The 21,101-nt window shown below is 53.0% G+C and overlaps 12 non-coding genes across 12 annotated transcripts; all 12 read right to left on the reverse strand.

The window, feature by feature from the left end:
* Positions 1-536: 536 nt before the first annotated feature.
* Positions 537-628, reverse strand: LOC143386662 (small nucleolar RNA SNORD116). Its single transcript, XR_013089671.1, has one exon. It is a non-coding gene; the product is annotated as a small nucleolar RNA SNORD116 (small nucleolar RNA).
* Positions 629-2,352: 1,724 nt separating this feature from the next.
* LOC143386666 (small nucleolar RNA SNORD116) lies at positions 2,353-2,444 on the reverse strand. The gene has a single exon (XR_013089675.1). It is a non-coding gene; the product is annotated as a small nucleolar RNA SNORD116 (small nucleolar RNA).
* A 1,707-nt stretch (positions 2,445-4,151) lies between these two features.
* Positions 4,152-4,243, reverse strand: LOC143386670 (small nucleolar RNA SNORD116). Its single transcript, XR_013089679.1, has one exon. It is a non-coding gene; the product is annotated as a small nucleolar RNA SNORD116 (small nucleolar RNA).
* Positions 4,244-5,968: 1,725 nt separating this feature from the next.
* On the reverse strand, positions 5,969-6,060 carry LOC143386669 (small nucleolar RNA SNORD116). Its single transcript, XR_013089678.1, has one exon. It is a non-coding gene; the product is annotated as a small nucleolar RNA SNORD116 (small nucleolar RNA).
* A 1,707-nt stretch (positions 6,061-7,767) lies between these two features.
* On the reverse strand, positions 7,768-7,859 carry LOC143386668 (small nucleolar RNA SNORD116). The gene has a single exon (XR_013089677.1). It is a non-coding gene; the product is annotated as a small nucleolar RNA SNORD116 (small nucleolar RNA).
* Positions 7,860-9,565: 1,706 nt separating this feature from the next.
* On the reverse strand, positions 9,566-9,657 carry LOC143641564 (small nucleolar RNA SNORD116). The gene has a single exon (XR_013155399.1). It is a non-coding gene; the product is annotated as a small nucleolar RNA SNORD116 (small nucleolar RNA).
* Positions 9,658-11,379: 1,722 nt separating this feature from the next.
* On the reverse strand, positions 11,380-11,471 carry LOC143641565 (small nucleolar RNA SNORD116). The gene has a single exon (XR_013155400.1). It is a non-coding gene; the product is annotated as a small nucleolar RNA SNORD116 (small nucleolar RNA).
* A 1,706-nt stretch (positions 11,472-13,177) lies between these two features.
* Positions 13,178-13,269, reverse strand: LOC143386667 (small nucleolar RNA SNORD116). The gene has a single exon (XR_013089676.1). It is a non-coding gene; the product is annotated as a small nucleolar RNA SNORD116 (small nucleolar RNA).
* Positions 13,270-14,975: 1,706 nt separating this feature from the next.
* Positions 14,976-15,067, reverse strand: LOC143641567 (small nucleolar RNA SNORD116). Its single transcript, XR_013155402.1, has one exon. It is a non-coding gene; the product is annotated as a small nucleolar RNA SNORD116 (small nucleolar RNA).
* Positions 15,068-16,773: 1,706 nt separating this feature from the next.
* LOC143641568 (small nucleolar RNA SNORD116) lies at positions 16,774-16,865 on the reverse strand. Its single transcript, XR_013155403.1, has one exon. It is a non-coding gene; the product is annotated as a small nucleolar RNA SNORD116 (small nucleolar RNA).
* Positions 16,866-18,572: 1,707 nt separating this feature from the next.
* LOC143386584 (small nucleolar RNA SNORD116) lies at positions 18,573-18,664 on the reverse strand. The gene has a single exon (XR_013089598.2). It is a non-coding gene; the product is annotated as a small nucleolar RNA SNORD116 (small nucleolar RNA).
* A 1,705-nt stretch (positions 18,665-20,369) lies between these two features.
* Positions 20,370-20,461, reverse strand: LOC143641569 (small nucleolar RNA SNORD116). Its single transcript, XR_013155404.1, has one exon. It is a non-coding gene; the product is annotated as a small nucleolar RNA SNORD116 (small nucleolar RNA).
* Positions 20,462-21,101: the final 640 nt, after the last annotated feature.

Below are 21,101 nucleotides of genomic sequence, written 5' to 3' on the forward strand. Positions count from 1 at the left end.
CAATACCATTGGCAACACTGTAGCATTTCCGGAAAACGAGAAAACCCTCCACATTCCTGGAAACACCAGGCCCCTGTGCACTATAGAAGGCTCTCCCATGCTTTGCGCTGGGTCTCCTTCCGCCTTCCACCTAAAGTGCTCCTCAATTTTCACTGGAAGACCCAGCAGACCGGCATGGTTCCACTGGCCTGGGAATAAGCATCTCCAGTCCACAAGAGGACAAAACTTCTTCTCCTGTGCCATGGCCCAGAACCTCCTAGTACAGCTGAACCCTACAGCCGAACACCCACTAAGATATAATCCCGGGCAGGCCTAGGTCTTCCTCAACGTCCTGAGCTCTGCATCACCCATGCATGCTGAAACCAAACGAGGACTGACACGCAGAGGACAACAGGCTCGGAGCCTAAAGCCACCTGAACTCGGCTGGAAGGAGCCTTCCCTTCCAGGGTCCATTCCCACAGAGCCCCCGTCGAAAAAGGGGCACAGGGTTCTCCCCTCCACCACCAAATTCACTGCAGCCCCCTGGGCTACGTGGTGGACCTCAGTTTCGATGAGAACGACGGTATAGAGTTTTCACTCATTTTGTTCAGCTTCCAAGGAATGTTTTTGTGGGAGTCATCATCGATCCACGCTTGTGACCCTCACCTGGCAAGGAGCAACCTCGGTGACTCTGGGCAAGGAGACTCTTACCATCGTCAGCTATGAAGGGCCACACTCAGGAAACAGAGGGTACGGGCATGCGGGTGTTCACCGTCCTCCCTGGGTATCTTCCCACAGCCAGAAGAGCCGGAGGCAACCCTCAATCCGTCCGAGGAAACCCGACCTGCCATGCGTATGCAAAGAGACAAAAGAGAGGGATGCCCATGAAACATAACCATGACTGGCCTGCTCCGCAGCCTGCTGTTCCTCACTACACACTCCTTAGGGACTGTAGCGTTTTCAGTTTCCTATGCCATGCCTGCCTCATCTCAGTTCCAATGGGGCTCCTAAGCTGCCCAGGAAACTCTTCAAGCCACAGGAAACCCATCTGAGAATCTCCATCCAACCCTACAAACGAATGTGACCCTGACACCTTCCCTCCATGGGATGTCCAAGCATGGAAGGACCAACTTGAGAAAGTACGTCCTCTGGAGACCTCCTGCCTTTCTGGGATATCGCCACATGCATCTCGGAGCCCCACATGACATAGATTCCAACAGGAGCCCCAGTCCCAACCATACGCTCCGAAGCCTGAACCCCACAATTGTGCAGGAGAGGAGACCCTCAACGCCTGTCCAGCGCCTAGAAAGGCACTTGGCAAAGAGGTGAATTCCATCACTCTCTACTTCCTTCAGGCATAGGCAACAATCCTTAGGAACTACTTTGGACCCAGTTACGCCTTTCCTCTGCCCAAACCATGCACGACTGTCCTATGCTCAAAAACTAGAAGCTGATGTCTCGGGTTCACATGTGCCTCCTCCAAAAAAATTCATTCCTGAGGTCTGCCACAATAGTGGCTCATTCGGGATTCAAACTGCGTATATGCTCTATCATATGGCACATCAACCACAGAGCCTGAAGCCTCAGGGGCAAACCAAAAGCACACAACGATACTAAGGCTTTTTCCTGAAACACTTCTGATGCCCCAACTCGAGAGTCAACCATCTATCAGGGGGATCCATTCCCAGAAGTTGCAGCCAAAGGACCGGCTTGTGGTAAGACCGAGTTTCTCCTTTTGCATTCCCTCAAATGGCCATCTACTCATCCAGGCGCTGGTCCATCCTTAGACCCACCCTTCTTTCCCTTGGTGGACAAACGCTCTTGCCAACATTGTCGACAATACCATTGGCAACACTGTAGCATTTCCGGAAAACGAGAAAACCCTCCACATTCCTGGAAACACCAGGCCCCTGTGCACTATAGAAGGCTCTCCCATGCTTTGCGCTGGGTCTCCTTCCGCCTTCCACCTAAAGTGCTCCTCAATTTTCACTGGAAGACCCAGCAGACCGGCATGGTTCCACTGGCCTGGGAATAAGCATCTCCAGTCCACAAGAGGACAAAACTTCTTCTCCTGTGCCATGGCCCAGAACCTCCTAGTACAGCTGAACCCTACAGCCGAACACCCACTAAGATATAATCCCGGGCAGGCCTAGGTCTTCCTCAACGTCCTGAGCTCTGCATCACCCATGCATGCTGAAACCAAACGAGGACTGACACGCAGAGGACAACAGGCTCGGAGCCTAAAGCCACCTGAACTCGGCTGGAAGGAGCCTTCCCTTCCAGGGTCCATTCCCACAGAGCCCCCGTCGAAAAAGGGGCACAGGGTTCTCCCCTCCACCACCAAATTCACTGCAGCCCCCTGGGCTACGTGGTGGACCTCAGTTTCGATGAGAACGACGGTATAGAGTTTTCACTCATTTTGTTCAGCTTCCAAGGAATGTTTTTGTGGGAGTCATCATCGATCCACGCTTGTGACCCTCACCTGGCAAGGAGCAACCTCGGTGACTCTGGGCAAGGAGACTCTTACCATCGTCAGCTATGAAGGGCCACACTCAGGAAACAGAGGGTACGGGCATGCGGGTGTTCACCGTCCTCCCTGGGTATCTTCCCACAGCCAGAAGAGCCGGAGGCAACCCTCAATCCGTCCGAGGAAACCCGACCTGCCATGCGTATGCAAAGAGACAAAAGAGAGGGATGCCCATGAAACATAACCATGACTGGCCTGCTCCGCAGCCTGCTGTTCCTCACTACACACTCCTTAGGGACTGTAGCGTTTTCAGTTTCCTATGCCATGCCTGCCTCATCTCAGTTCCAATGGGGCTCCTAAGCTGCCCAGGAAACTCTTCAAGCCACAGGAAACCCATCTGAGAATCTCCATCCAACCCTACAAACGAATGTGACCCTGACACCTTCCCTCCATGGGATGTCCAAGCATGGAAGGACCAACTTGAGAAAGTACGTCCTCTGGAGACCTCCTGCCTTTCTGGGATATCGCCACATGCATCTCGGAGCCCCACATGACATAGATTCCAACAGGAGCCCCAGTCCCAACCATACGCTCCGAAGCCTGAACCCCACAATTGTGCAGGAGAGGAGACCCTCAACGCCTGTCCAGCGCCTAGAAAGGCACTTGGCAAAGAGGTGAATTCCATCACTCTCTACTTCCTTCAGGCATAGGCAACAATCCTTAGGAACTACTTTGGACCCAGTTACGCCTTTCCTCTGCCCAAACCATTCACGACTGTCCTATGCTCAAAAACTAGAAGCTGATGTCTCGGGTTCACATGTGCCTCCTCCAAAAAAATTCATTCCTGAGGTCTGCCACAACAGTGGCTCATTCGGGATCCAAACTGCGTATATGCTCTATCAGAAGGCACATCAACCACCGTGCCTGAAGCCTCACGGGTGGACCAAAAGCACACAACGATACTAAGGCTTTTTCCTGAAGCACTTCTGATGCCCCAACTCGAGAGCCAACCATCTATCAGGGGGATCCATTCCCGAAAGTGGCAGCCAAAGGACCGGCTTGTGGTAAGACCCACTTTCTCCATTTGCATTCCCTCAAATGGCCATCTACTCATCCAGGCGCTGGTCCCACTGGAGACCCACAATTCCTTCCCTTGGTGGACAAACGCTCTTGCCAACATTGTGGGACAATACCACTGGCAACACTGAAGAATTTCCAAAAAACTAGAAAACCCACCACACTCCCGGAAACACCAGGTCCCTGTGCTTTAAAGAAGGGTCTTCCATGCTTTGCGGTGGGTCTGCCTCCGCCTTCCTCCTAAAGTGGACCTCAATTTTCACTGGAAGACCCAGCAGACCGGCATGGTTCCACTGTCCTGGGAATAAGCATCTCCAGTCCACAAGAGGACGAAACTTCTTCTCCTGTGCCATGGCCCAGAACCTCCTAGTACGGCTGAACCCTACAGCCGAACACCCACTAGGATATAATCCCGGGCAGGCCAAGGTCTTCGTCAACGTCCTGAGCTCTGCATCACCCATGAATGCTGAAACCAAACGAGGACTGACACTCAGCCTAACGCCACCTGAACTCGGCTGGAAGAAGCCTTCCGTTAAAGGGTCCATTCCCACAGAGCCCTCGTCGAAAAAGGGGCACAGGGTTCTCCCCTCCACCACCCAACTCACTGCAGCCCCCTGGGCTACGTGGTGGACCTCAGTTTCGATGAGAACGACGGTATAGAGTTTTCACTCATTTTGTTCAGCTTCCAAGGAATGTTTTTGTGGGAGTCATCATCGATCCACGCTTGTGAACCTCACCTGGCAATGAGCAACCTCGGTGACTTGGGGCAAGGAGACTCTTACCATCGTCAGCTATGAAGGGCCACACTCAGGTAACAGAGGGCACGGGCATGCGGGTGTTCCCCGTCCTCCCTGGGTATCTTCCCACAGCCAGAAGAGCCGGAGGCAACCCTCAATCCGTCCGAGGAAACCCGACCTGCCATGCGTATGCAAGGAGACAAAAGAGAGGGATGCCCATGAAACATAACCATGACTGGCCTGTTCCGCAGCCTGCTGTTCCTCACTACACACTCCTTAGGTACTGCAGCCTTTTCAGTTTCCTATGCCATGCCTGCCTCATCTCAGTTCCAATGGGGCTCCTGAGCTGCCCAGGAAACTCTTCCAGCCACAGGAAACCCATCTGAGAATCTCCTTCCAACCCTACAAACGAATGTGACCCTGACACCTTCCCTCCATGGGATGTCCAAGCATGGAAGGACCAACTTGAGAAAGTACGTCCTCTGGAGACCTCCTGCCTTTCTGGGATATCGCCACGTGCATCTCGGAGCCCCACATGACATAGATTCCAACAGGAGCCCCAGTCCCAACCATACGATCCGATGCCTGTACCCCACAATTGTGCAGGAGAGGAGACCCTCAACGCCTGTCCAGCGCCTAGAAAGGCACTTGGCAAAGAGGTGAATTCCATCACTCTCTACTTCCTTCAGGCATAGGCAACAATCCTTAGGAACTACTTTGGACCCAGTTACGCCTTTCCTCTGCCCAAACCATGCACGACTGTCCTATGCTCAAAAACTAGAAGCTGATGTCTCGGGTTCACATGTGCCTCCTCCAAAAAAATTCATTCCTGAGGTCTGCCACAATAGTGGCTCATTCGGGATTCAAACTGCGTATATGCTCTATCATATGGCACATCAACCACCGAGCCTGAAGCCTCAGGGGCAAACCAAAAGCACACAACGATACTAAGGCTTTTTCCTGAAACACTTCTGATGCCCCAACTCGAGAGTCAACCATCTATCAGGGGGATCCATTCCCAGAAGTTGCAGCCAAAGGACCGGCTTGTGGTAAGACCGAGTTTCTCCTTTTGCATTCCCTCAAATGGCCATCTACTCATCCAGGCGCTGGTCCATCTTTAGACCCACCCTTCTTTCCCTTGGTGGACAAACGCTCTTGCCAACATTGTGGGACAATACCATTGGCAACACTGTAGCATTTCCGGAAAACGAGAAAACCCTCCACATTCCTGGAAACACCAGGCCCCTGTGCACTATAGAAGGCTCTCCCATGCTTTGCGCTGGGTCTCCTTCCGCCTTCCACCTAAAGTGCTCCTCAATTTTCACTGGAAGACCCAGCAGACCGGCATGGTTCCACTGGCCTGGGAATAAGCATCTCCAGTCCACAAGAGGACAAAACTTCTTCTCCTGTGCCATGGCCCAGAACCTCCTAGTACAGATGAACCCTACAGCCGAACACCCACTAAGATATAATCCCGGGCAGGCCTAGGTCTTCCTCAACGTCCTGAGCTCTGCATCACCCATGCATGCTGAAACCAAACGAGGACTGACACGCAGAGGACAACAGGCTCGGAGCCTAAAGCCACCTGAACTCGGCTGGAAGGAGCCTTCCCTTCCAGGGTCCATTCCCACAGAGCCCCCGTCGAAAAAGGGGCACAGGGTTCTCCCCTCCACCACCAAATTCACTGCAGCCCCCTGGGCTACGTGGTGGACCTCAGTTTCGATGAGAACGACGGTATAGAGTTTTCACTCATTTTGTTCAGCTTCCAAGGAATGTTTTTGTGGGAGTCATCATCGATCCACGCTTGTGACCCTCACCTGGCAAGGAGCAACCTCGGTGACTCTGGGCAAGGAGACTCTTACCATCGTCAGCTATGAAGGGCCACACTCAGGAAACAGAGGGTACGGGCATGCGGGTGTTCACCGTCCTCCCTGGGTATCTTCCCACAGCCAGAAGAGCCGGAGGCAACCCTCAATCCGTCCGAGGAAACCCGACCTGCCATGCGTATGCAAAGAGACAAAAGAGAGGGATGCCCATGAAACATAACCATGACTGGCCTGCTCCGCAGCCTGCTGTTCCTCACTACACACTCCTTAGGGACTGTAGCGTTTTCAGTTTCCTATGCCATGCCTGCCTCATCTCAGTTCCAATGGGGCTCCTAAGCTGCCCAGGAAACTCTTCAAGCCACAGGAAACCCATCTGAGAATCTCCATCCAACCCTACAAACGAATGTGACCCTGACACCTTCCCTCCATGGGATGTCCAAGCATGGAAGGACCAACTTGAGAAAGTACGTCCTCTGGAGACCTCCTGCCTTTCTGGGATATCGCCACATGCATCTCGGAGCCCCACATGACATAGATTCCAACAGGAGCCCCAGTCCCAACCATACGCTCCGAAGCCTGAACCCCACAATTGTGCAGGAGAGGAGACCCTCAACGCCTGTCCAGCGCCTAGAAAGGCACTTGGCAAAGAGGTGAATTCCATCACTCTCTACTTCCTTCAGGCATAGGCAACAATCCTTAGGAACTACTTTGGACCCAGTTACGCCTTTCCTCTGCCCAAACCATTCACGACTGTCCTATGCTCAAAAACTAGAAGCTGATGTCTCGGGTTCACATGTGCCTCCTCCAAAAAAATTCATTCCTGAGGTCTGCCACAACAGTGGCTCATTCGGGATCCAAACTGCGTATATGCTCTATCAGAAGGCACATCAACCACCGTGCCTGAAGCCTCACGGGTGGACCAAAAGCACACAACGATACTAAGGCTTTTTCCTGAAGCACTTCTGATGCCCCAACTCGAGAGCCAACCATCTATCAGGGGGATCCATTCCCGAAAGTGGCAGCCAAAGGACCGGCTTGTGGTAAGACCCACTTTCTCCATTTGCATTCCCTCAAATGGCCATCTACTCATCCAGGCGCTGGTCCCACTGGAGACCCACAATTCCTTCCCTTGGTGGACAAACGCTCTTGCCAACATTGTGGGACAATACCACTGGCAACACTGAAGAATTTCCAAAAAACTAGAAAACCCACCACACTCCCGGAAACACCAGGTCCCTGTGCTTTAAAGAAGGGTCTTCCATGCTTTGCGCTGGGTCTGCCTCCGCCTTCCTCCTAAAGTGGACCTCAATTTTCACTGGAAGACCCAGCAGACCGGCATGGTTCCACTGTCCTGGGAATAAGCATCTCCAGTCCACAAGAGGACGAAACTTCTTCTCCTGTGCCATGGCCCAGAACCTCCTAGTACGGCTGAACCCTACAGCCGAACACCCACTAGGATATAATCCCGGGCAGGCCAAGGTCTTCGTCAACGTCCTGAGCTCTGCATCACCCATGAATGCTGAAACCAAACGAGGACTGACACTCAGCCTAACGCCACCTGAACTCGGCTGGAAGAAGCCTTCCGTTAAAGGGTCCATTCCCACAGAGCCCTCGTCGAAAAAGGGGCACAGGGTTCTCCCCTCCACCACCCAACTCACTGCAGCCCCCTGGGCTACGTGGTGGACCTCAGTTTCGATGAGAACGACGGTATAGAGTTTTCACTCATTTTGTTCAGCTTCCAAGGAATGTTTTTGTGGGAGTCATCATCGATCCACGCTTGTGAACCTCACCTGGCAATGAGCAACCTCGGTGACTTGGGGCAAGGAGACTCTTACCATCGTCAGCTATGAAGGGCCACACTCAGGTAACAGAGGGCACGGGCATGCGGGTGTTCCCCGTCCTCCCTGGGTATCTTCCCACAGCCAGAAGAGCCGGAGGCAACCCTCAATCCGTCCGATGAAACCCGACCTGCCATGCGTATGCAAGGAGACAAAAGAGAGGGATGCCCATGAAACATAACCATGACTGGCCTGTTCCGCAGCCTGCTGTTCCTCACTACACACTCCTTAGGTACTGCAGCCTTTTCAGTTTCCTATGCCATGCCTGCCTCATCTCAGTTCCAATGGGGCTCCTGAGCTGCCCAGGAAACTCTTCCAGCCACAGGAAACCCATCTGAGAATCTCCTTCCAACCCTACAAACGAATGTGACCCTGACACCTTCCCTCCATGGGATGTCCAAGCATGGAAGGACCAACTTGAGAAAGTACGTCCTCTTGAGACCTCCTGCCTTTCTGGGATATCGCCACGTGCATCTCGGAGCCCCACATGACATAGATTCCAACAGGAGCCCCAGTCCCAACCATACGATCCGATGCCTGTACCCCACAATTGTGCAGGAGAGGAGACCCTCAACGCCTGTCCAGCGCCTAGAAAGGCACTTGGCAAAGAGGTGAATTCCATCACTCTCTACTTCCTTCAGGCATAGGCAACAATCCTTAGGAACTACTTTGGACCCAGTTACGCCTTTCCTCTGCCCAAACCATTCACGACTGTCCTATGCTCAAAAACTAGAAGCTGATGTCTCGGGTTCACATGTGCCTCCTCCAAAAAAATTCATTCCTGAGGTCTGCCACAACAGTGGCTCATTCGGGATTCAAACTGCGTATATGCTCTATCAGAAGGCACATCAACCACCGTGCCTGAAGCCTCACGGGTGGACCAAAAGCACACAACGATACTAAGGCTTTTTCCTGAACCACTTCTGATGCCCCAACTCGAGAGCCAACCATCTATCAGGGGGATCCATTCCCGAAAGTGGCAGCCAAAGGACCGGCTTGTGGTAAGACCCACTTTCTCCATTTGCATTCCCTCAAATGGCCATCTACTCATCCAGGCGCTGGTCCCACTGGAGACCCACAATTCCTTCCCTTGGTGGACAAACGCTCTTGCCAACATTGTGGGACAATACCACTGGCAACACTGAAGAATTTCCAAAAAACTAGAAAACCCACCACACTCCCGGAAACACCAGGTCCCTGTGCTTTAAAGAAGGGTCTTCCATGCTTTGCGCTGGGTCTGCCTCCGCCTTCCTCCTAAAGTGGACCTCAATTTTCACTGGAAGACCCAGCAGACCGGCATGGTTCCACTGTCCTGGGAATAAGCATCTCCAGTCCACAAGAGGACGAAACTTCTTCTCCTGTGCCATGGCCCAGAACCTCCTAGTACGGCTGAACCCTACAGCCGAACACCCACTAGGATATAATCCCGGGCAGGCCAAGGTCTTCGTCAACGTCCTGAGCTCTGCATCACCCATATATGCTGAAACCAAACGAGGACTGACACTCAGCCTAACGCCACCTGAACTCGGCTGGAAGAGGCCTTCCTTAAAGGGTCCATTCCCACAGAGCCCTCGACGAAAAAGGGGCACAGGGTTCTCCCCTCCACCACCCAACTCACTGCAGCCCCCTGGGCTACGTGGTGGACCTCAGTTTCGATGAGAACGACGGTATAGAGTTTTCACTCATTTTGTTCAGCTTCCAAGGAATGTTTTTGTGGGAGTCATCATCGATCCACGCTTGTGAACCTCACCTGGCAATGAGCAACCTCGGTGACTTGGAGCAAGGAGACTCTTCCCATCGTCAGCTATGAAGGGCCACACTTAGGTAACAGAGGGCACGGGCATGCGGGTGTTCCCCGTACTCCCTGGGTATCTTCCCACAGCCAGAAGAGCCGGCGGCAACCCTCAATCCGTCCAAGGAAACCGACCTGCCATGCGTATGCAAGGAGACAAAAGAGAGGGATGCCCATGAAACATAACCATGACTGGCCTGTTCCGCAGCCTGCTGTTCCTCACTACACACTCCTTAGGGACTGCAGCCTTTTCAGTTTCCTATGCCATGCCTGCCTCATCTCAGTTCCAATGGGGCTCCTGAGCTGCCCAGGAAACTCTTCCAGCCACAGGAAACCCATCTGAGAATCTCCTTCCAACCCTACAAACGAATGTGACCCTGACACCTTCCCTCCATGGGATGTCCAAGCATGGAAGGACCAACTTGAGAAAGTACGTCCTCTGGAGACCTCCTGCCTTTCTGGGATATCGCCACGTGCATCTTGGAGCCCCACATGACATAGATTCCAACAGGAGCCCCAGTCCCAACCATACGATCCGATGCCTGTACCCCACAATTGTGCAGGAGAGGAGACCCTCAACGCCTGTCCAGCGCCTAGAAAGGCACTTGGCAAAGAGGTGAATTCCATCACTCTCTACTTCCTTCAGGCATAGGCAACAATCCTTAGGAACTACTTTGGACCCAGTTACGCCTTTCCTCTGCCCAAACCATTCACGACTGTCCTATGCTCAAAAACTAGAAGCTGATGTCTCGGGTTCACATGTGCCTCCTCCAAAAAAATTCATTCCTGAGGTCTGCCACAATAGTGGCTCATTCGGGATCCAAACTGCGTATATGCTCTGTCATATGGCACATCAACCACCGAGCCTGAAGCCTCAGGGGCAAACCAAAAGCACACAACGATACTAAGGCTTTTTCCTGAAACACTTCTGATGCCCCAACTCGAGAGTCAACCATCTATCAGGAGGATCCATTCCCAGAAGTTGCAGCCAAAACCGGCTTGTGGTAAGACCCAGTTTCTCCATTTGCATTCCCTCAAATGGCCATCTACTCATCCAGTCGGTGGTCCCTCTTTAGACCCACCCTTCTTTCCCTTGGTGGACAAACGCTCTTGCCAACATTGTGGGACAATACCATTGGCAACACTGTAGCATTTCCGGAAAACGAGAAAACCCTCCACATTCCCGGAAACACCAGGCCCCTGTGCACTATAGAAGGCTCTCCCATGCTTTGCGCAGGGTCTCCTTCCGCCTTCCACCTAAAGTGGTCCTCAATTTTCACTGGAAGACCCAGCAGACCGGCATGGTTCCACTGGCCTGGGAATAAGCATCTCCAGTCCACAAGAGGACAAAACTTCTTCTCCTGTGCCATGGCCCAGAACCTCCTAGTACAGATGAACCCTACAGCCGAACACCCACTAAGATATAATCCCGGGCAGGCCTAGGTCTTCCTCAACGTCCTGAGCTCTGCATCACCCATGCATGCTGAAACCAAACGAGGACTGACACGCAGAGGACAACAGGCTCGGAGCCTAAAGCCACCTGAACTCGGCTGGAAGGAGCCTTCCCTTCCAGGGTCCATTCCCACAGAGCCCCCGTCGAAAAAGGGGTACAGGGTTCTCCCGTCCACCACCAAATTCACTGCAGCCCCCTGGGCTACGTGGTGGACCTCAGTTTCGATGAGAACGACGGTATAGAGTTTTCACTCATTTTGTTCAGCTTCCAAGGAATGTTTTTGTGGGAGTCATCATCGATCCACGCTTGTGACCCTCACCTGGCAAGGAGCAACCTCGGTGACTTTGGGCAAGGAGACTCTTACCATCGTCAGCCATGAAGGGCCACACTCAGGTAACAGAGGGCACGGGCATGCGGGTGTTCACCGTCCTCCCTGGGTATCTTCCCACAGCAGAAGAGCCGGAGGCAACCCTCAATCCGTCCAAGGAAACCCGACCTGCCATGTGTATGCAAAGAGACAAAAGAGAGGGATGCCCATGAAACATAACCATGACTGCCCTGCTCCGCAGCCTGCTGTTCCTCACTACACACTCCTTAGGGACTGCAGCCTTTTCAGTTTCCTATGCCATGCCTGCCTCATCTCAGTTCCAATGGGGCTCCTAAGCTACCCAGGAAACTCTTCAAGCCACAGGAAACCCACCTGAGAATCTCCTTCCAACCCTACAAACGAATGTGACCCTGACACCTTCCCTCCATGGGATGTCCAAGCATGGAAGGACCAACTTGAGAAAGTACGTCCTCTGGAGACCTCCTGCCTTTCTGGGATATCGCCACATGCATCTCGGAGCCCCACATGACATAGATTCCAACAGGAGCCCCAGTCCCAACCATACGCTCCGAATACTGAACCCCACAATTGTGCAGGAGAGGAGACCCTCAAAGCCTGTCCAGCTCCTAGAAAGGCACTTGGCAAAGAGGTGAATTCCATCACTCTCTACTTCTTTCAGGCATAGGCAACAATCCTTAGGAACTACTTTGGACCCAGTTACGCCTTTCCTCTGCCCAAACCATTCACGACTGTCCTATGCTCAAAAACTAGAAGCTGATGTCTCGGGTTCACATGTGCCTCCTCCAAAAAAATTCATTCCTGAGGTCTGCCACAACAGTGGCTCATTCGGGATTCAAACTGCGTATATGCTCTGACATATGGCACATCAACCACGGAGCCTGAAGCCTCAGGGGCAAACCAAAAGCACACAACGTTACTAAGGCTTTTTCCTGAAACACTTCTGATGCCCCAACTCGAGAGCCAACCATCTATCAGGGGGATCCATTCCCGAAAGTGGCAGCCAAAGGACCGCCTTGTGGTAAGACCCACTTTCTCCATTTGCATTCCCTCAAATGGCCATCTACTCATCCAGGCGCTGGTCCCACTGGAGACCCACAATTCCTTCCCTTGGTGGACAAACGCTCTTGCCAACATTGTGGGACAATACCACTGGCAACACTGAAGAATTTCCAAAAAACTAGAAAACCCACCACACTCCCGGAAACACCAGGTCCCTGTGCTTTAAAGAAGGGTCTTCCATGCTTTGCGCTGGGTCTGCCTCCGCATTCCTCCTAAAGTGGACCTCAATTTTCACTGGAAGACCCAGCAGACCGGCATGGTTCCACTGTCCTGGGAATAAGCATCTCCAGTCCACAAGAGGACGAAACTTCTTCTCCTGTGCCATGGCCCAGAACCTCCTAGTACGGCTGAACCCTACAGCCGAACACCCACTAGGATATAATCCCGGGCAGGCCAAGGTCTTCGTCAACGTCCTGAGCTCTGCATCACCCATGTATGCTGAAACCAAACGAGGACTGACACTCAGCCTAACGCCACCTGAACTCGGCTGGAAGGAGCCTTCCCTTAAAGGGTCCATTCCCACAGAGCCCTCGTCGAAAAAGGGGCACAGGGTTCTCCCCTCCACCACCCAACTCACTGCAGCCCCCTGGGCTACGTGGTGGACCTCAGTTTCGATGAGAACGACGGTATAGAGTTTTCACTCATTTTGTTCAGCTTCCAAGGAATGTTTTTGTGGGAGTCATCATCGATCCACGCTTGTGAACCTCACCTGGCAAGGAGCAACCTCGGTGACTCTGGGCAAGGAGACTCTTACCATCGTCAGCTATGAAGGGCCACACTCAGGAAACAGAGGGCACGGGCATGCGGGTGTTCACCGTCCTCCCTGGGTATCTTCCCACAGCCAGAAGAGCCGGCGGCAACCCTCAATCCGTCCAAGGAAACCCGACCTGCCGTGCGTATGCAAGGAGACAAAAGAGAGGGATGCCCATGAAACATAACCATGACTGGCCTGTTCCGCAGCCTGCTGTTCCTCACTACACACTCCTTAGGGACTGCAGCCTTTTCAGTTTCGTATGCCATGCCTGCCTCATCTCAGTTCCAATGGGGCTCCTGAGCTGCCCAGGAAACTCTTCCAGCCACAGGAAACCCATCTGAGAATCTCCTTCCAACCCTACAAACGAATGTGACCCTGACACCTTCCCTCCATGGGATGTCCAAGCATGGAAGGACCAACTTGAGAAAGTACGTCCTCTGGAGACCTCCTGCCTTTCTGGGATATCGCCACGTGCATCTCGGAGCCCCACATGACATAGATTCCAACAGGAGCCCCAGTCCCAACCATACGATCCGATGCCTGTACCCCACAATTGTGCAGGAGAGGAGACCCTCAATGCCTGTCCAGCGCCTAGAAAGGCACTTGGCAAAGAGGTGAATTCCATCACTCTCTACTTCCTTCAGGCATAGGCAACAATCCTTAGGAACTACTTTGGACCCAGTTACGCCTTTCCTCTGCCCAAACCATTCACGACTGTCCTATGCTCAAAAACTAGAAGCTGATGTCTCGGGTTCACATGTGCCTCCTCCAAAAAAATTCATTCCTGAGGTCTGCCACAACAGTGGCTCATTCGGGATCCAACTGCGTATATGCTCTATCAGAAGGCACATCAACCACCGTGCCTGAAGCCTCACGGGTGGACCAAAAGCACACAACGATACAAAGGCTTTTTCCTGAAGCACTTCTGATGCCCCAACTCGAGAGCCAACCATCTATCAGGGGGATCCATTCCCGAAAGTGGCAGCCAAAGGACCGGCTTGTGGTAAGACCCACTTTCTCCATTTGCATTCCCTCAAATGGCCATCTACTCATCCAGGCGCTGGTCCCACTGGAGACCCACAATTCCTTCCCTTGGTGGACAAACGCTCTTGCCAACATTGTGGGACAATACCACTGGCAACACTGAAGAATTTCCAAAAAACTAGAAAACCCACCACACTCCCGGAAACACCAGGTCCCTGTGCTTTAAAGAAGGGTCTTCCATGCTTTGCGCTGGGTCTGCCTCCGCCTTCCTCCTAAAGTGGACCTCAATTTTCACTGGAAGACACAGTAGACCGGCATGGTTCCACTGTCCTGCGAATAAGCATCTCCAGTCCACAAGAGGACGAAACTTCTTCTCCTGTGCCATGGCCCAGAACCTCCTAGTACGGCTGAACCCTACAGCCGAACACCCACTAGGATATAATCCCGGGCAGGCCAAGGTCTTCGTCAACGTCCTGAGCTCTGCATCACCCATGAATGCTGAAACCAAACGAGGACTGACACTCAGCCTAACGCCACCTGAACTCGGCTGGAAGAAGCCTTCCGTTAAAGGGTCCATTCCCACAGAGCCCTCGTCGAAAAAGGGGCACAGGGTTCTCCCCTCCACCACCCAACTCACTGCAGCCCCCTGGGCTACGTGGTGGACCTCAGTTTCGATGAGAACGACGGTATAGAGTTTTCACTCATTTTGTTCAGCTTCCAAGGAATGTTTTTGTGGGAGTCATCATCGATCCACGCTTGTGAACCTCACCTGGCAATGAGCAACCTCGGTGACTTGGAGCAAGGAGACTCTTACCATCGTCAGCTATGAAGGGCCACACTCAGGTAACAGAGGGCACGGGCATGCGGGTGTTCCCCGTCCTCCCTGGGTATCTTCCCACAGCCAGAAGAGCCGGCGGCAACCCTCATTCCGTCCAAGGAAACCCGACCTGCCATGCGTATGCAAGGAGACAAAAGAGAGGGATGCCCATGAAACATAACCATGACTGGCCTGTTCCGCAGCCTGCTGTTCCTCACTACACACTCCTTAGGGACTGCAGCCTTTTCAGTTTCCTATGCCATGCCTGCCTCATCTCAGTTCCAATGGGGCTCCTGAGCTGCCCAGGAAACTCTTCCAGCCACAGGAAACCCATCTGAGAATCTCCTTCCAACCCTACAAACGAATGTGACCCTGACACCTTCCCTCCATGGGATGTCCAAGCATGGAAGGACCAACTTGAGAAAGTACGTCCTCTGGAGACCTCCTGCCTTTCTGGGATATCGCCACGTGCATCTCGGAGCCCCACATGACATAGATTCCAACAGGAGCCCCAGTCCCAACCATACGATCCGATGCCTGTACCCCACAATTGTGCAGGAGAGGAGACCCTCAATGCCTGTCCAGCGCCTAGAAAGGCACTTGGCAAAGAGGTGAATTCCATCACTCTCTACTTCCTTCAGGCATAGGCAACAATCCTTAGGAACTACTTTGGACCCAGTTACGCCTTTCCTCTGCCCAAACCATTCACGACTGTCCTATGCTCAAAAACTAGAAGCTGATGTCTCGGGTTCACATGTGCCTCCTCCAAAAAAATTCATTCCTGAGGTCTGCCACAACAGTGGCTCATTCGGGATCCAAACTGCGTATATGCTCTATCAGAAGGCACATCAACCACCGTGCCTGAAGCCTCACGGGTGGACCAAAAGCACACAACGATACTAAGGCTTTTTCCTGAAGCACTTCTGATGCCCCAACTCGAGAGCCAACCATCTATCAGGGGATCCATTCCCGAAAGTGGCAGCCAAAGGACCGGCTTGTGGTAAGACCCACCTTCTCCATTTGCATTCCCTCAAATGGCCATCTACTCATCCAGGCGCTGGTCCCACTGGAGACCCACAATTCCTTCCCTTGGTGGACAAACGCTCTTGCCAACATTGTGGGACAATACCACTGGCAACACTGAAGAATTTCCAAAAAACTAGAAAACCCACCACACTCCCGGAAACACCAGGTCCCTGTGCTTTAAAGAAGGGTCTTCCATGCTTTGCGCTGGGTCTGCCTCCGCCTTCCTCCTAAAGTGGACCTCAATTTTCACTGGAAGACCCAGCAGACCGGCATGGTTCCACTGTCCTGGGAATAAGCATCTCCAGTCCACAAGAGGACGAAACTTCTTCTCCTGTGCCATGGCCCAGAACCTCCTAGTACGGCTGAACCCTACAGCCGAACACCCACTAGGATATAATCCCGGGCAGGCCAAGGTCTTCCTCAACGTCCTGAGCTCTGCATCACCCATGTATGCTGAAACCAAACGAGGACTGACACTCAGCCTAACGCCACCTGAACTCGGCTGGAAGGAGCCTTCCCTTAAAGGGTCCATTCCCACAGAGCCCTCGTCGAAAAAGGGGCACAGGGTTCTCCCCTCCACCACCCAACTCACTGCAGCCCCCTGGGCTACGTGGTGGACCTCAGTTTCGATGAGAACGACGGTATAGAGTTTTCACTCATTTTGTTCAGCTTCCAAGGAATGTTTTTGTGGGAGTCATCATCGATCCACGCTTGTGAACATCACCTGGCAAGGAGCAACCTCGGTGACTCTGGGCAAGGAGACTCTTACCATCGTCAGCTATGAAGGGCCACACTCAGGAAACAGAGGGCACGGGCATGCGGGTGTTCACCGTCCTCCCTGGGTATCTTCCCACAGCCAGAAGAGCCGGCGGCAACCCTCAATCCGTCCAAGGAAACCCGACCTGCCATGCGTATGCAAGGAGACAAAAGAGAGGGATGCCCATGAAACATAACCATGACTGGCCTGTTCCGCAGCCTGCTGTTCCTCACTACACACTCCTTAGGGACTGCAGCCTTTTCAGTTTCCTATGCCATGCCTGCCTCATCTCAGTTCCAATGGGGCTCCTGAGCTGCCCAGGAAACTCTTCCAGCCACAGGAAACCCATCTGAGAATCTCCTTCCAACCCTACAAACGAATGTGACCCTGACACCTTCCCTCCATGGGATGTCCAAGCATGGAAGGACCAACTTGAGAAAGTACGTCCTCTGGAGACCTCCTGCCTTTCTGGGATATCGCCACGTGCATCTCGGAGCCCCACATGACATAGATTCCAACAGGAGCCCCAGTCCCAACCATACGATCCGATGCCTGTACCCCACAATTGTGCAGGAGAGGAGACCCTCAACGCCTGTCCAGCGCCTAGAAAGGCACTTGGCAAAGAGGTGAATTCCATCACTCTCTACTTCCTTCAGGCATAGGCAACAATCCTTAGGAACTACTTTGGACCCAGTTACGCCTTTCCTCTGCCCAAACCATTCACGACTGTCCTATGCTCAAAAACTAGAAGCTGATGTCTCGGGTTCACATGTGCCTCCTCCAAAAAAATTCATTCCTGAGGTCTGCCACAACAGTGGCTCATTCGGGATCCAAACTGCGTATATGCTCTATCAGAAGGCACATCAACCACCGTGCCTGAAGCCTCACGGGTGGACCAAAAGCACACAACGATACAAAGGCTTTTTCCTGAAGCACTTCTGATGCCCCAACTCGAGAGCCAACCATCTATCAGGGGGATCCATTCCCGAAAGTGGCAGCCAAAGGACCGGCTTGTGGTAAGACCCACTTTCTCCATTTGCATTCCCTCAAATGGCCATCTACTCATCCAGGCGCTGGTCCCACTGGAGACCCACAATTCCTTCCCTTGGTGGACAAACGCTCTTGCCAACATTGTGGGACAATACCACTCTCAACACTGAAGAATTTCCAAAAAACTAGAAAACCCACCACACTCCCGGAAACACCAGGTCCCTGTGCTTTAAAGAAGGGTCTTCCATGCTTTGCGCTGGGTCTGCCTCCGCCTTCCTCCTAAAGTGGACCTCAATTTTCACTGGAAGACCCAGCAGACCGGCATGGTTCCACTGTCCTGGGAATAAGCATCTCCAGTCCACAAGAGGACGAAACTTCTTCTCCTGTGCCATGGCCCAGAACCTCCTAGTACGGCTGAACCCTACAGCCGAACACCCACTAGGATATAATCCCGGGCAGGCCAAGGTCTTCGTCAACGTCCTGAGCTCTGCATCACCCATGAATGCTGAAACCAAACGAGGACTGACACTCAGCCTAACGCCACCTGAACTCGGCTGGAAGAAGCCTTCCGTTAAAGGGTCCATTCCCACAGAGCCCTCGTCGAAAAAGGGGCACAGGGTTCTCCCCTCCACCACCCAACTCACTGCAGCCCCCTGGGCTACGTGGTGGACCTCAGTTTCGATGAGAACGACGGTATAGAGTTTTCACTCATTTTGTTCAGCTTCCAAGGAATGTTTTTGTGGGAGTCATCATCGATCCACGCTTGTGAACCTCACCTGGCAATGAGCAACCTCGGTGACTTGGAGCAAGGAGACTCTTACCATCGTCAGCTATGAAGGGCCACACTCAGGTAACAGAGGGCACGGGCATGCGGGTGTTCCCCGTCCTCCCTGGGTATCTTCCCACAGCCAGAAGTGCCGGCGGCAACCCTCATTCCGTCCAAGGAAACCCGACCTGCCATGCGTATGCAAGGAGACAAAAGAGAGGGATGCCCATGAAACATAACCATGACTGGCCTGTTCCGCAGCCTGCTGTTCCTCACTACACACTCCTTAGGGACTGCAGCCTTTTCAGTTTCCTATGCCATGCCTGCCTCATCTCAGTTCCAATGGGGCTCCTGAGCTGCCCAGGAAACTCTTCCAGCCACAGGAAACCCATATGAGAATCTCCTTCCAACCCTACAAACGAATGTGACCCTGACACCTTCCCTCCATGGGATGTCCAAGCATGGAAGGACCAACTTGAGAAAGTACGTCCTCTGGAGACCTCCTGCCTTTCTGGGATATCGCCACGTGCATCTCGGAGCCCCACATGACATAGATTCCAACAGGAGCCCCAGTCCCAACCATACGATCCGATGCCTGTACCCCACAATTGTGCAGGAGAGGAGACCCTCAATGCCTGTCCAGCGCCTAGAAAGGCACTTGGCAAAGAGGTGAATTCCATCACTCTCTACTTCCTTCAGGCATAGGCAACAATCCTTAGGAACTACTTTGGACCCAGTTACGCCTTTCCTCTGCCCAAACCATTCACGACTGTCCTATGCTCAAAAACTAGAAGCTGATGTCTCGGGTTCACATGTGCCTCCTCCAAAAAAATTCATTCCTGAGGTCTGCCACAACAGTGGCTCATTCGGGATCCAAACTGCGTATATGCTCTATCAGAAGGCACATCAACCACCGTGCCTGAAGCCTCACGGGTGGACCAAAAGCACACAACGATACTAAGGCTTTTTCCTGAAGCACTTCTGATGCCCCAACTCGAGAGCCAACCATCTATCAGGGGATCCATTCCCGAAAGTGGCAGCCAAAGGACCGGCTTGTGGTAAGACCCACCTTCTCCATTTGCATTCCCTCAAATGGCCATCTACTCATCCAGGCGCTGGTCCCACTGGAGACCCACAATTCCTTCCCTTGGTGGACAAACGCTCTTGCCAACATTGTGGGACAATACCACTGGCAACACTGAAGAATTTCCAAAAAACTAGAAAACCCACCACACTCCCGGAAACACCAGGTCCCTGTGCTTTAAAGAAGGGTCTTCCATGCTTTGCGCTGGGTCTGCCTCCGCCTTCCTCCTAAAGTGGACCTCAATTTTCACTGGAAGACCCAGCAGACCGGCATGGTTCCACTGTCCTGGGAATAAGCATCTCCAGTCCACAAGAGGACGAAACTTCTTCTCCTGTGCCATGGCCCAGAACCTCCTAGTACGGCTGAACCCTACAGCCGAACACCCACTAGGATATAATCCCGGGCAGGCCAAGGTCTTCGTCAACGTCCTGAGCTCTGCATCACCCATGTATGCTGAAACCAAACGAGGACTGACACTCAGCCTAACGCCACCTGAACTCGGCTGGAAGGAGCCTTCCTTAAAGGGTCCATTCCCACAGAGCCCTCGTCGAAAAAGGGGCACAGGGTTCTCCCCTCCACCACCCAACTCACTGCAGCCCCCTGGGCTACGTGGTGGACCTCAGTTTCGATGAGAACGACGGTATAGAGTTTTCACTCATTTTGTTCAGCTTCCAAGGAATGTTTTTGTGGGAGTCATCATCGATCCACGCTTGTGACCCTCACCTGGCAAGGAGCAACCTCGGTGACTCTGGGCAAGGAGACTCTTACCATCGTCAGCTATGAAGGGCCACACTCAGGAAACAGAGGGCACGGGCATGCGGGTGTTCACCGTCCTCCCTGGGTATCTTCCCACAGCCAGAAGAGCCGGCGGCAACCCTCAATCCGTCCAAGGAAACCCGACCTGCCATGCGTATGCAAGGAGACAAAAGAGAGGGATGCCCATGAAACATAACCATGACTGGCCTGTTCCGCAGCCTGCTGTTCCTCACTACACACTCCTTAGGGACTGCAGCCTTTTCAGTTTCCTATGCCATGCCTGCCTCATCTCAGTTCCAATGGGGCTCCTGAGCTGCCCAGGAAACTCTTCCAGCCACAGGAAACCCATCTGAGAATCTCCTTCCAACCCTACAAACGAATGTGACCCTGACACCTTCCCTCCATGGGATGTCCAAGCATGGAAGGACCAACTTGAGAAAGTACGTCCTCTGGAGACCTCCTGCCTTTCTGGGATATCGCCACGTGCATCTCGGAGCCCCACCTGACATAGATTCCAACAGGAGCCCCAGTCCCAACCATACGATCCGATGCCTGTACCCCACAATTGTGCAGGAGAGGAGACCCTCAAC

This window comes from Callospermophilus lateralis, chromosome 3 (assembly GCF_048772815.1).
Source record: "Callospermophilus lateralis isolate mCalLat2 chromosome 3, mCalLat2.hap1, whole genome shotgun sequence".
NCBI classification, from domain to species: Eukaryota; Metazoa; Chordata; class Mammalia; order Rodentia; family Sciuridae; genus Callospermophilus; species Callospermophilus lateralis.